General features: G+C 40.1%; 1 non-coding gene across 1 annotated transcript; it reads right to left on the reverse strand.

The window, feature by feature from the left end:
- Positions 1–2580: 2580 nt before the first annotated feature.
- On the reverse strand, positions 2581–2700 carry Trnay-gua (transfer RNA tyrosine (anticodon GUA)). Its single transcript has 2 exons — positions 2664–2700; positions 2581–2616 (listed from the first exon to the last, which is right to left on the reverse strand). It is a non-coding gene; the product is annotated as a tRNA-Tyr (tRNA).
- Positions 2701–14048: the final 11348 nt, after the last annotated feature.

Consider the following 14048-nt stretch of genomic DNA (forward strand, 5'->3'; position numbering starts at 1 on the left):
TGAACTTTTTGTCTTTCTCCTAGAAAGGTATAGCAATCACTGAAAAAACTAAAGGTATGAAAGTGCTCCAAAGGGCCGAATGTCGTATATCACTCGACTCAGTTCGACGAGCTGAGCATTTTCTGTATGTGTGTGTGTATGTGTATGTGTGTGTATGTGTATGTGTGTATATGTGTGTGTGTATGTGTGTGTGTGTATTTGTGTGTATGAGTGTGTGTGTGTATGTGTGTGTATGTGTGTGTATGTGTGTGTATGTGTGTATGTGTGTGTATGTGTGTGTGTATGTGTGTGTATGTATGTGTATGTGTGTGTGTGTATGTATATGTATGTGTGTGTATGTATGTGTATGTGTGTGTATGTGGGTGTGTGTGTATGTGTGTATGTGTGTGTATGTGTTCGTGTGTATGTGTTCGTGTGTATGTGTGTGTTTGTGTGTGTGTGTGTATGTGTGTATGTGTATGTGTATGTGTGTGTAACGCTCTCCCAATCTCACTCGATTTTCTCAGAGTGGTTCAAAAGTTATGGAAAGAAACGTGTTCTCGAGACTATTTAATCTCACTTATGTTTCTCAGAGATGGCTGGACCGATTTTCATAAAATCGGTGTCAAATGAAAGGTCTAGTTGCCCCATAAGACCCTATTGATTTTTATGCAATCGGACTATTACTTTGCCTGTTATGTTTTAAAATGTGAAATCCAGCTATGTAAAGTAAAATATTTACAAGACTACTTAAACTCACTCACTTTTCTCAGGTGGTCAAATGAGAGGTCCAGCTGCCTCATAACACCCTATTGAATTTAACTGTAATCGGACTGTAACTTCGTCTGTAATGTATCGAAATGTGAAAATCACGAAACTTCATTATCTCAGAAACTACACAACCGATTTGAACAATATTGATATCAGATGAACGGGCTAGTTAAGGGTTAACTGATGAAATATGATTGAGCAAGTGGTTTCATAATTCGGCTGCTCTATACGTTCCCATTTCATTTGATTATAATCGAACTTAAGCAACCGTTATATATTAAATTGTTAAAACAACCAGTCTATTATCTCAAGTATTACACGACTTATTCAACATAACTAGCGTCATACGAATGAGTTATCTCTTGAACTTACAAACAACTAACTTCATAACAACTTGATATGTGGTTCAAAAGTTTTGGAACGAAAAGAAAATCAAAGACTATTTAAAACTATACCTACTTTGATCAATATACGTGGACTCAACATAATTTAAATGCGGTATCGTACTATTTGAACGTTCCCGGTATCGCTCGTGATGAAATTGTTCGAGATTAAAAGTCATTTTATTTCGCTAATTCTTAAGCACTAGCATTACGTCAAATTTCATATTTTATACTTCAATTACAACATCAATATTTTAGAACCCAAAGAGTGAATATACTTTTATTGGATTGAAGTGCCCATGTGAATCAATTTTTACAAATAATAAGTTTGAATGAGAAAGGCTGAGTCTGACCGCTAGGTGGATTAATTTAGGTTTTTTCAGTTCAAATGAATTTGATCAAGAGTTAGCAGTCTGAAGTGGACAGAGTGATTTTATGTGAATCAAATACATGATTGTGTTCTTCTCAAATCTTGATTGCTTTGTTTTAGAGTATTGAAATCACTTGCTTCAGTCATCAGATTGTTACAAACTACTGGGCCTTTCATTTGAAATTTTCCCAACCGTGTCGATATTCAAGTATGAGATGGGAAACAAAATCTTATAAATATCCAATCATGCATTTACGTGATGTACACTGCTGCTACTCATATTTCGAGGAAAGCCAAGCAAAATGCCGATGGCAAGCGTGATTCCACGAGGAGGATAATTCTGAGATTAATTCGCCCGACAATAAGAAGTCATCATCATCATACGAGCCTGGCAGTTGTTCATTGCTTTTCTTTGTACGGTTTTTCATAATACTGTTTGAGCCTGCCTTGATGTGGATGTACTGGTCAAACATGGCACAGTGTAAGCGGCGAAGTCCTCTCTCCCCAAGGATTGCCAATTTAAGTAATGAAAGATTGTCGTATTTCACAATTAGGCACTTCTCTCGCATCCAAGAGATTTCATAACTTGGATTAATTCATATCTATAAGTGAAAATAAAAAGCTTTCATTGCTCTCGGGCACGGGGCTCATGCTATAAATTATTATTCTCCAAATGAAACCGCGCACATTTTGTATTTCTTCGGAGATTTTGGCGGATAAAAAAACAATCCAGGGGTAATGACGGTAGACTGGGCATAACGACGGTGGTAGATATTGTTATATGTAATTAATTTTGGTTCTTAGTAGGGGGATAAGATATCTTTGCGCCCATCAGTCATGGAAAAGAAGAATTCAACTGTGCGCACCGACGACGAATATTTTGAATCTCAAAGTTTAGTGAAGTGATTTGAATGCTATTGTTTTGGTGGGAAAGTGCTGGAAAATAAGTCGCCCATTTTCATTGTGCTTCACCATTTTCATCTTTGAGAAGTTTAAAAAAAATGAAGTGTGTAATAAATCTCGATACTAGAGTTTTGAAATTTTATACATCTTTTAGTACAACGACAAAAAGTGCTTTCCTTCGAGCCGGATTTGAACCAGCGACCTATGGATCACTGCTATTCTCAGAAGCACGCATCAAGTGCCACCTCCTTATCGCTCTACAGTCCACCGCTCTACCAACTGAGCTATCGAAGGTCTTGTAAGTGGGAGAGTCAAAAACTAATGTAAACGGCCTGTATAATATCATCAACGATAATATTAATCAAAACAACTCCAAAGTGCCTAATATTAACCACCTATTCGTGTTTCCAGTGCCGATTCATTTCACCCTCTGTTACCGTTATCATTCGAGCGACAGAAAGGCAAATTTCTGTTTGTTGTTTCTCACTGAGGATCACTTTTCATCGGGAACACTGACTGGCAGGGGCCGATTTTCTGACCTGTTCTTTGTGAAAAACTTCTGATCAAAAGTGCGCTACTGCTATGGTTGCCAAGTTCAATCGTATCTTCGGTGCGACAGTTGATTACTGCCACCATGCAACAGGAGGAGGAATGAATTTCATTGTCTAGTGCCGCAGTTAAGGGGCAGCTTTTATAAACATCTTGAAAAGAAATTTCTTGAATGAATTCAGCGTCGCCGGGAAGGTGTAACAATGTCGATAAGTATCGGTTCGTCGTCGGTGCCGAACAACTTTATTGCGGTTCAAATGTTGACTTGGCACTCGTTCGTAGGCAGCAACTGCAAACAAGTGGAGAATTTTCACTCAACGATCTGAGGAAACAATCAATATTATCTGTAACATCCTTAATTTCTCTACGTTTGCATTCGATCATTGCTGTTGATGGGAAACCGGATTTAAATTTTCTTAGGGATTAAACTAGAAACCCAGCAATTTTTTCACACAGGACGTCAATTTCATGTAAAGCCACGTATTACCATAATCTGCGAAATAATATTTGCCATTCGACTACAATTGAATTTGTATTTTGAGTAACCTTAAGAAGACACAGCTATCAGCTAAGTGATTTTCACCATCATCTTACAGGTTCTGCCTAAACTTCACTTGCTTTGTACGGTACGAGAAAAAAATCATCCATCGTTCTAATTAACGCCCATGAACCTCTTCGGCGCGCTGCTCTAGTTATTCAGATTTTAATTAATTCGTCCTTGCAAAACTACCCTCGCTGTTTAACAATACTACCTTTTACGTTCTCGGCGTTTAACAGCAAGAAAATTGCTTGATAACCTGGGAAACATTGAAACGCAAGATTTTCCAAGCTTGGTTCAAAGTAAGCTTAAGGAGGGATCATTTTAAATGATAAATATTGGGAACAATAGTTTTTTCTTCTTTTCTTATTTCCTCTGAGCAGAGCATCGCGTGCGGTAAGCGGATTGAAAGTGCAAACTTTCTCCATTAAGTGGTAAATCCTGAACGATGGATATCTAATGGAGAGGGCAAAATTCTTACTGCTACAGGAGATGGTCGACAAACAGATGTCAAGGTAGTGTTGCACACTCGTCGTTGAGAAGTTCAGAAAATGTGGCAATTAAAATTCAACAGATTAGCAGCAGGAGTGACCCGTGCGTGATGAGCACAAGCTACGAACTATTCCGCCGTGCAAACATTACACTGTACATGCAAGGTGTGAATGCTAATCGGAATTAATTTTCACAAACGGAATCTGCATCAGGTTTGGAAATTCAGCATTTCCTCCCAATTGTCTAATTCATGAGGCGGACCGTTGGTTTCGTGCACTGGGAAACTGCTACTTGCTGTCACTGCTATGCTGCTAACTTTGACCGCTTTCGCTGTTATTGGTGTCGGTTTAACTAAGCGGATTTCGGAACCGGAAAATATGTTCGACCAGCAGCTGCGAAGGCCGCACAACTTAATTCGTTTGTGTGTTTATTCATTTATGCAGTTTGTTTTGTGTTGCAACGAGGTTCTGCACTGCACTCCCATTTGCATTCACACGCCACTGTTAGGACATCGTTTGTAGTTTCTGCTAATGCTCGGGTAATGCCTGTTGGAGCACTTTTTCTGTTCGGATTTTTTTTCGGTTTACATTGCGATTGGCAGTTGACTTAATTCTCACTCGCTTGCTTTGCAAATATGGCACAGTATCTGCATCTAATCCACCGTTTGCCGAGAGCAGCCCAATAGAATGAATAAAATTAATTTATTATCTCAACACACGGGAATCGTGAAAGGTGTTACGAGGCAGTGCTGACAGATTAATTTCTTAGCAACATAAAGTGAAAATATAGTTTGGCAACAGTTTGGTACAAACCATAGACTTCACCATATTGACGGTCCTCGGAGGTTTGATAACTCGCACACGTGAATAGAATAGCCTGTGAAATAATTCGAGAGACCTTTCCTGATAGTAGTCTTCAGAAGGCATCAAGCTCGAGCTGATGTATGAATACCACATCTAACATCAGAATGCGTAGTAAATCCGAGAGGTTAACTACGGAATCCTAGTTTGGTTTCTAGCAGATTGTTGCTAATGATGCTCTGGCTGTGACGATGATGGTGATGAGCGTAAATTCATTTAAGCTTAACAATATTATTCCATCACGGCACTTTCTGTAGGCACCCGGTACTTTCCGCCACTGTTCTCTCCTTTCCTGATTCCAAGTTCACCGAAAGTGGAATCGGATTCGGACTTCCAATGTGGTAGATGGAATTGTTGCTGTTCGTTCGCCAATGCGAGCCCGTAATCGTTGCCATTAGAAACTGGTACCTGTGGTGAGCGCATCTCTCGTATAGAGGGCCACACAGAATTGTTCAATTATTTTTAATGAATTAAATCATTGCAGTTTTGTGTGAGGCTTTGTACACCTTCCTGCGACATGGGAGATTGGAGTGAAATTGCAATTATTGCTACTCGATAGGAATGGAGTGCACGGGGTATAATGTGTGGGGTGGCATGGTGTTATTAGCATAGAGAGCCAAACTAAGCTATGAAAGTTTAATGAGTTTCACTAATGTTTCATTTCGATAATATGATACTGAAGTTTCATAAGTTCACAATAATGTTTGAACTAGTGTTTGTATTTAATGTTTAGAATTTGCTCTGAGGTATGCTTATTTGAAGGCCTGCTGCCATCCATAACTATAGCCGAGATGAAAAAAAATTACTGGGAGAAAACTTTTGGATCGATCGAAAAAATCGAAGACGACAAAAGTAAGTCCGTGGAAGAACCGTGATTTAATAAATAATGATAATAATTTCAATAAATAATAATAATAAAAAAAAATTTGTGTCTTAGAAAAAAAGTTCTGCTGTGCGCAGAGGTGCTCTGGAACATCATTTCGAATTCCACTTTTTTCTTTAAAATACATTCTATTACAGTAATTTTAATTACACTGCAAAGTATTTTCTCTAAACTAACCCGTCGAGTATTCATAAATCATTAAAAACCTCGTGAGCGGGCAATTGTTAAATAACTGGAACCTTCCTTTCACCTTAATTTCAATAAATTACAGAGACCGCTGAATAATGGCCTCTGAAAGTTAGACAAATATGAAAAGAAAGGAAAAATTATGTTGGGTTTATCATGACAAAAATGGCCGTCAAAAAGCCAGAAGAAGCATTAAATAGAAAAGAGATCAAATTATGCTTAAAAAATTTAAAAAATCCTTGCTATCTTTATCTTGTGTTACCGAAAGTGTTTGAAAGGTTGGTGCACGATTCGCTCTATACTAAGGTCCACCACATTATCTCCGAATGGTAACAGTGTATGGAGTGCTTCTGTGGGCAATGCAGTACAAATCAACCAAATCGAACGAATTCAGCGTCCTTCTTTATGCTCTGCGAATGCTGCTATGGAATGATCCAGTGTGACTACCACACTATGAGCATCACTGCTCCCACATACTTCACATACACTCACATACAAACAACTCCGACAAGTAGTAGGACCATGCTGTTCCTATTATTTAAATTTAACCCATTCCCGGCAGGTGATGCCATATGGCATCACCTGACATTTTAACTTTAATTGTTTTAACAATGATACTTGAAAATTTGCACGATAATTGAGTATCGTTAGAGAATAGATTGATCTTCAATATGCATATATGATTTCTCTCCGCCGGGAATGGGTTAATAATGATGCTGACTAATATGATTTTAACATGTCCAAATCTATCTTTTAACTTAGACTAAGTAGTCATTAGAATTGATTGTACGATTTTACCGTAGATATATACATAAATATAAATTTAAAATAGAAAGCATCCAAATGAAGCCTTATTTAAATCACCTAAAAATAAATGGACTCGCAAAGATCTTAGAAAATTGTTCAATTAAGTTTAAAATCGTTAAGAAACGCTCTTCTAATAAAAAAAAATTGGAAAAAAATAACCAAACATGTTACTTGAAGTTTAGTTTATATTAAACAACTATAACCTGTGAATCACAAGAACAAGTTTTGGCTTTTCATTGTGCTTTTCACACTATTTTTTTAAATTTTTACCCTAGTCAGCAGCATGCCCTCCATCCAAACGAATAAAAAAAAACCTAAATTAATCCACCTAGCGGTCAGACTCAGCCTTTCTCATTCGAACTTATTATTTGTAAAAATAGATTTACATGAATGCTTAAATCCAATAAAGGGGTATATTCACTCTTTGGGTTCTAAAATATTGATGTTGTAATTAAAGTATAAAATATGAAATTTGACGTAATGTTAGTGTTTAAGAAATAGCGAAATAAAAGAAATGACTCTTAATTTCGAACAATTTAATCACGAGCGATACCGGGAACGTTCAGAAGTACGATACCACATTTAAATCATGTTGAGGCCATTTATACTGATCAAAGCAGGTACCGTGCTGGATCGAAACCCGTACAGTATCGAAATCCGTACACCTTGATGTTTTTGTCAGTTTTAAGCATTATAAAAATGAATTTTCATTTTTATAATGCTTTAACTTACGAAAAACATCAAGGTGTACGGATTTCGATACTGTACGGGTTTCGATCCAGCACGGTATAGTGTTGAATAGTCTTTGAATGTCTTTTCTTTCCAAACTTTTGAACAGCATATCAAATTGTTATGAAGTTTTTTTATTTGTAAGTTTGAGAGATGACTCGTTTGTAGGACACTAGTTATGTTTAAAAATGTCTTGTAATACTTGAGATAATAGCTCGATTCGTTGTTTTGCTTTCGTCTCGATTAGACGCAAATTGTTTATCTCCGTTTGAGTTCGCAAAATAACAATACACGAGTTATCGTACGGGTGTTTTTTTGTCGATTAGTTCTCGTGCTGCGCAATAACAATAGACTGTTATATATCGGCAGAAACATCTGCACACTGGTAGGGGCAGGCTACCCCGCCAGTGATTCGATACGCAGCTGATATATCAGCAAGAATAATTCTCCCGCACCGCTGTTACCCCGCTAGCAGCACGGACCATCATACGATCGAGCGAGTGGAAGTCAACTACAAGTGGCATCTACAAGGTCGCGTGTAGGACACGGCCACTGTGTCTCAACACGAAGCTGGATCGTCATTGTTTGTTCTGCGGAGACGCTCGATTAATCCTACTATCAGCCGTGAGGTCGTGACTTAGACGTTCGGTGAAGTATTACCTTTAGAATTTTTACTATTATTATCAATATTATTACTATGTTATAATATTATTATTAATATTATTATTGATATTATTATTGTTATTATTAATACTATTACTATAATTATTATTATTATTATTATTATTACTATTGTTATTAGTATTAGTATTACTGTCTTTTTTTTTATTTGATCCATTGTAGATTGAAAAATTGTTTTTAAAATTTAACATCAACTACTTGAACCCCCCCCCCCCCATATTCGAATATTTATCGTTTGTGTGCGGTAGAGCGTAACGCTCCCGCAAAATGGACGACATGCAGGTGCAACTTTTCCTGGAGGTGGAAACAAACGGGGAAGAAATTGAAATTTCTCCCATCAGCACACCCCTACCTTCCCCTGTGCCCTCCCCTTTGCCAAGTCCTGTACCAAGAGTACCGGAAGTACGGGTAAAAGCTTACCCAGATGCCGCTGGCGGTCCCTACGTTGTTTTTTTCCGGCCCATAAAGAAGCCATTGAATATTATCCAAATTGGCAAAGACCTGGCAAAACATTTTTCGGCCGTAACCGAGATTACGAAGGTGAGGCCGAACAAACTGCGAGTTGTCGTGAGTAGCTTGAAGCAAGCAAACGAAATTGCTGGCTACGAGCTCTTCACGAGAGAGTATCGCGTGTACATCCCTGCCAAGGGTGTAGAAATCGACGGTGTGGTTACCGAGGGGAATCTCACTGTCGATGACATTTTGCGTCATGGAGTTGGCTGCTTTAAAAACCCCTTGATGCAAAGTGTAAAGATACTGGATTGCAAGCAATTGCATTCAGTATCCATCGAAGAAGGGAAGAAGAAATTCCTCCCTTCGGATTCCTTCCGAGTAACATTCGCCGGATCCGCGCTGCCGAACTACGTCCGCTTGGACAGGGTTCGTCTACCTGTACGCCTGTTCGTACCGCGGGTCATGCATTGCCAAAACTGTAAGCAGTTAGGTCACACAGCCACCTACTGCTGCAACAAGGCACGCTGTAGCAAGTGCGGAGGCAATCATGCTGAGAACGCTTGCAGTGGGGATACTGAAAAGTGTCTTTATTGCGAGGGAACTCGGCATGACCTTCCGGCATGTCCCGCGTACAAACAGCGCGAGGAAAAAATTAAGCGTTCCCTTAAGGAACGATCAAAGCGCTCTTTTGCAGAAATGCTTAAGTGGGCTGAGCCACCCTCGACAGGAAACATCTTTTCCTTTTTGCCAACCGATGAGGGTACATCTGACGATCCCGTCGAAGGGTGTTCCTATGCCTTGCCAGAGGGATCTAGGAAGAGGAGAATGCTCAACTCTCCTAATCTTTCTCGTAAAGGTCGTAAGATAACCCCTAGCGGAATGACCAATAAGACAACACAAAAAGGAAGTGGTGAAGAAAAACCGAAGCAAGTACCCCCCGGTTTTAATTTCAAATCAAACCAGGAGTACCCACCGCTTCCTGGGGCACCAAAAACCCCTCGGGCACCCATTTCTCGATCAGAAGACATAAAAGAAACAGGGTTCATAAAATTCTCTGATATTGTGGACTGGATATTTAAAACATTCAACATACCAGATCCCCTTCAAAACATTCTTCTTGCCCTTCTCCCAACAGTGAAAACCTTTTTGAAGCAACTCACAGCAACTTGGCCCCTCATTTCAGCTATCGTATCTTTCGATGACTAATTCGTTGAAAGAGGTTAGGAATTTTGTCACTGTGTTACAGTGGAACTGCAGAAGTATCATCCCCAAATTTGATTTATTTTCACATTTGATAAACACATACAATTGTGATGCGTTCGCGCTTTGTGAAACTTTTCTCAATTCAAATGACCAACTTAATTTCCACGATTTTAACATCATTCGTCGAGATCGAGACTCACACGGTGGAGGGGTACTTTTAGGGATCAAAAAGTGCTATTCTTTTTTCAGAATTGACCTCCCCTCGATCTCGAATATTGAAGTTGTTGCCATTCAAACGAATATGAATGGAAAAGACCTTTGCCTTGTTTCGTTATATATTCCCCCATCCGCGCGGATTGAACAGAAGCAACTCCTTGATATAGCAGAATTGCTTCCCGCACCTTTTTTGATTTTGGGAGATTTTAACTCTCACTGTTCGCTATGGGGGTCGCTGTACGACGACAACCGATCTTCTTTAATCTGTAACTTGATCGACGACTTCAATATGACAGTTTTGAATACTGGGGAAGCGACACGCGTACCTAATCCTCCGGCACGTGAAAGCGTGCTTGACCTATCCCTCTGCTCGACATCACTAGCGTTAGATTGCCAGTGGAAAGTAATCAACGATCCCCACGGTAGTGATCATCTTCCAATCGTTATATCAATTGCTAATGGTTCAACTCCCCCGAACCCAATCAATATTTCCTACGACCTTACACGTAATATTGATTGGAAGCGTTATGAGTCTATTATAGAGGAATCTATCGAGACTCACGAGGAACTTCCTCCGGAGGAAGAATACGCGTTCTTAGCTGGCTTGATAATCGACGCCGCGACGCAAGCTCAGACGAAACCGATACCCGGGGTAACGATTAGACAACGCCCTCCCAACAAATGGTGGGACAAAGAGTGCTCTGAGCTGTACGCGCGAAGGTCCGCGGCGTATAAGGACTACCGGGAGTACGGCACTGTCAACCTACTACGAAAGTACGAGGCACTGGGCAGGCAGATGAAGAGCTTAGTAAAGGCGAAAAAACGCGGGTACTGGCGGCGGTTCGTAAACGCGTTGTCGAGGGAAACAGCGATGAGCACTCTTTGGGATACCGCCAGGCGCATGCGGAACCGTGACGTTTCGAATGAGAGTGAGGAGTATTCAGATCGCTGGATACTCGATTTTGCCAAAAAGGTCTGTCCGGACTCTGTACCGGAACAGAAAACCTTTCGCGACGCGTTTATAGTAACTACGGAAGAGCCTCCATTTTCGATGTTGGAATTTTCAATGGCTCTCCTGTCGTGCAACAATAAGGCTCCAGGGTTAGATAGAATAAAATTCAACCTGTTGAAGAATCTACCCGACTCTGCAAAAAGACGCTTGTTGGACTTGTTCAACAAGTTTCTTGAGCTAAATATTGTTCCGCATGACTGGAGGGAGGTAAAAGTCATTGCTATTCGGAAACCCGGGAAACCTGCCTCTGATCACAATTCATATAGGCCGATTGCGATGCTCTCTTGCCTCCGGAAATTAATGGAGAAAATGATCCTCTTACGGTTAGACAAATGGGTCGAAACAAACGGTTTACTTTCAGATACTCAATTTGGCTTTCGCCGGGGCAAAGGGACGAACGATTGCCTAGCGTTGCTTTCTACTGAAATTCAACTCGCATTTGCTCGAAAAGAGCAAATGGCTTCTGCGTTCTTGGATATTAAGGGGGCTTTTGACTCTGTCTCTGTAGAAGTTTTAAGCGCGAAACTTCATTCGCAGGGACTTTCACTAAATTTGAATAACTTTTTGCTCAATCTGTTGTCAGAAAAGCATATGTATTTCTCACATGGCGATTCGACAACTTCCCGAATTAGTTACATGGGCCTTCCCCAGGGCTCATGTTTAAGTCCTCTCTTATATAATTTTTACGTCAATGACATCGATGAATGTCTTGCAAATTCATGCACGCTAAGGCAACTTGCAGACGATAGCGTTGTATCCATTACTGGTAGCGAGGCTAGCGATCTGCAAGGACCATTGCAAGATACCTTAGACAATTTGTCTGAATGGGCTCTTAAGCTGGGTATCGAATTCTCTCCGGAGAAAACTGAGTTGGTCGTTTTTTCTAGGAAGCATAACCCAGCTCAGCTGCAGCTCCTACTAACGGGTAAAACGATCTCTCAGGTTTTAGTCGCTAAATATCTCGGGGTCTGGTTCGACTCTAAATGCACCTGGGCTTGTCATATTAGGTATCTGACACGAAAATGCCAACAGAGGATTAATTTTCTTCGTACGATTACCGGAACCTGGTGGGGAGCCCACCCAGGAGACCTTCTAAGGCTTTACCAAACAACGATATTGTCAGTTCTTGAGTACGGCTGTTTCTGCTTCCGCTCCGCCGCGAACACGCACATTATAAAATTAGAGAGAATACAATATCGTTGTTTGCGTATTGCCTTGGGTTGCATGCAGTCGACCCATACGATGAGTCTTGAAGTGTTAGCGGGTATTCTTCCGTTGAAACATCGTTTTTGGAATCTCTCTTACCGGTTGCTAATTCGATGCACAGTTAGGAACCCATTAGTAATTGAAAATTTCGAGAGGTTGGTCGACCTTCAATTTCAATCCAGATTTATGACTTTATATTTTGACTATATGGCTCAAGATATTAATCCTTCTTCATACGATTCCTCCAATGTCGCACTTTTAGATACTTCTAATAATGCTATATTTTTCGACACCACCATGAAACAAGACATTTCTGGTATCCCGGATCAATTGCGACCCCAAGAGATCCCTAAGATTTTTTCGAATAAGTTCAAACATGTTAGTTATGATAAAAGGTTTTACACTGACGGATCTAATCTAGATGAGTCCACTGGCTTCGGTGTTTTCCACGAAAATTTTACCGCCTCCTACAAACTCGATGCTCCTGCTTCCGTGTACGTCGCAGAACTTGCTGCTATTCAGTACTCTCTTGGAATCATCGAAACCCTACCCACAGACCACTACTTCATCTTCACAGACAGTCTCAGTGCCATTGAGGCTCTGCGATCGATGAAGCCTGTGAAGCACACCCCGTATTTCCTGGGGAAAATACGGTGGTTTTTAAGTGCTTTAACAGATAAAAATTACCGGGTTACCTTAGCGTGGGTCCCTTCTCATTGCTCGATTCCGGGTAACGAAAAGGCTGACTCTTTAGCTAAGGTGGGTGCTATTGATGGCGATATTTATGAAAGACCAATTGCTTATGATGAATTTTATAGCATTTTGCGTCAGAGAACACTCAACAGTTGGCAATCATCATGGAACTCAGATGAACTGGGACGGTGGCTACATTCCATTTTTCCTAAGGTATCGACGAAAGCATGGTTCAAGGGGTTGGATGTAGGTCGGGACTTCATTCGCGTGATGTCTAGACTTATGTCCAATCACTACACGTTAAACACGCATCTCTTTCGTATAGGGCTTGTAGACAGTAATCACTGCGTTTGTGGCGATGGCTACCATGACATCGAGCATGTTGTTTGGTCGTGTACCGAATACTGTGGTGTTAGGTCCGAGCTTATAGATTCCCTTCGGGCCCGAGGAAAACAACCGAACGTACCCGTTAGAGACATTCTGGGAAGCGGTGATCTCCAGTACATGACACAGTTATACTGCTTTCTGAAAAACGCTGACATTAAAATTTAAAATTTTCTTTGTCTATTTGTCAGATTAAGGATACAAATATGCTATGCTGAAGACACGGAAACGAAGAGCCCGCAACCATGCTTACACAAATATTTTGAACCCACAACAAACAAGAATACAATTGCTCTACCAGTTGAAAAACAAAGTTCCAAAATAGTTTTAAGTCAAAATTGTATCTCCCCTCCTCTCACCTTAAATCCCCACTAGCTCGTAGTCGGCCGCGAGAATAAAGAAAAGGCCTCCCTCTTTTCCCTGCTAACGTAGAATTAAAACGAATTGTACTTGGCTCAGTAAAACAGAAAATGTATCGTGCCGTGTCAAATAAACTAATTTAAAACTTAACTTGAGATAATAGATTTTCGTTGTTTTACAAATTAAAACATAACGGTTGCTTAAGTTCGATTACAATCGAATGAAAAGGGACGGTATAGGGCAGCCAAACTTTGAAACCACGTGCTCAATCATAATTCATCAGTTAACCCTTAACTAGCCCGTTCATCTGATATCAATATTGTTCATATCGCTTGTGTAGTTTCTAAGATAATGAAGTTTCGTGATTTTCACATTTCGATACATTACAGA

This window comes from Wyeomyia smithii, chromosome 1, assembly GCF_029784165.1.
Source record: "Wyeomyia smithii strain HCP4-BCI-WySm-NY-G18 chromosome 1, ASM2978416v1, whole genome shotgun sequence".
In the NCBI taxonomy this organism is placed as follows: Eukaryota; Metazoa; Arthropoda; class Insecta; order Diptera; family Culicidae; genus Wyeomyia; species Wyeomyia smithii.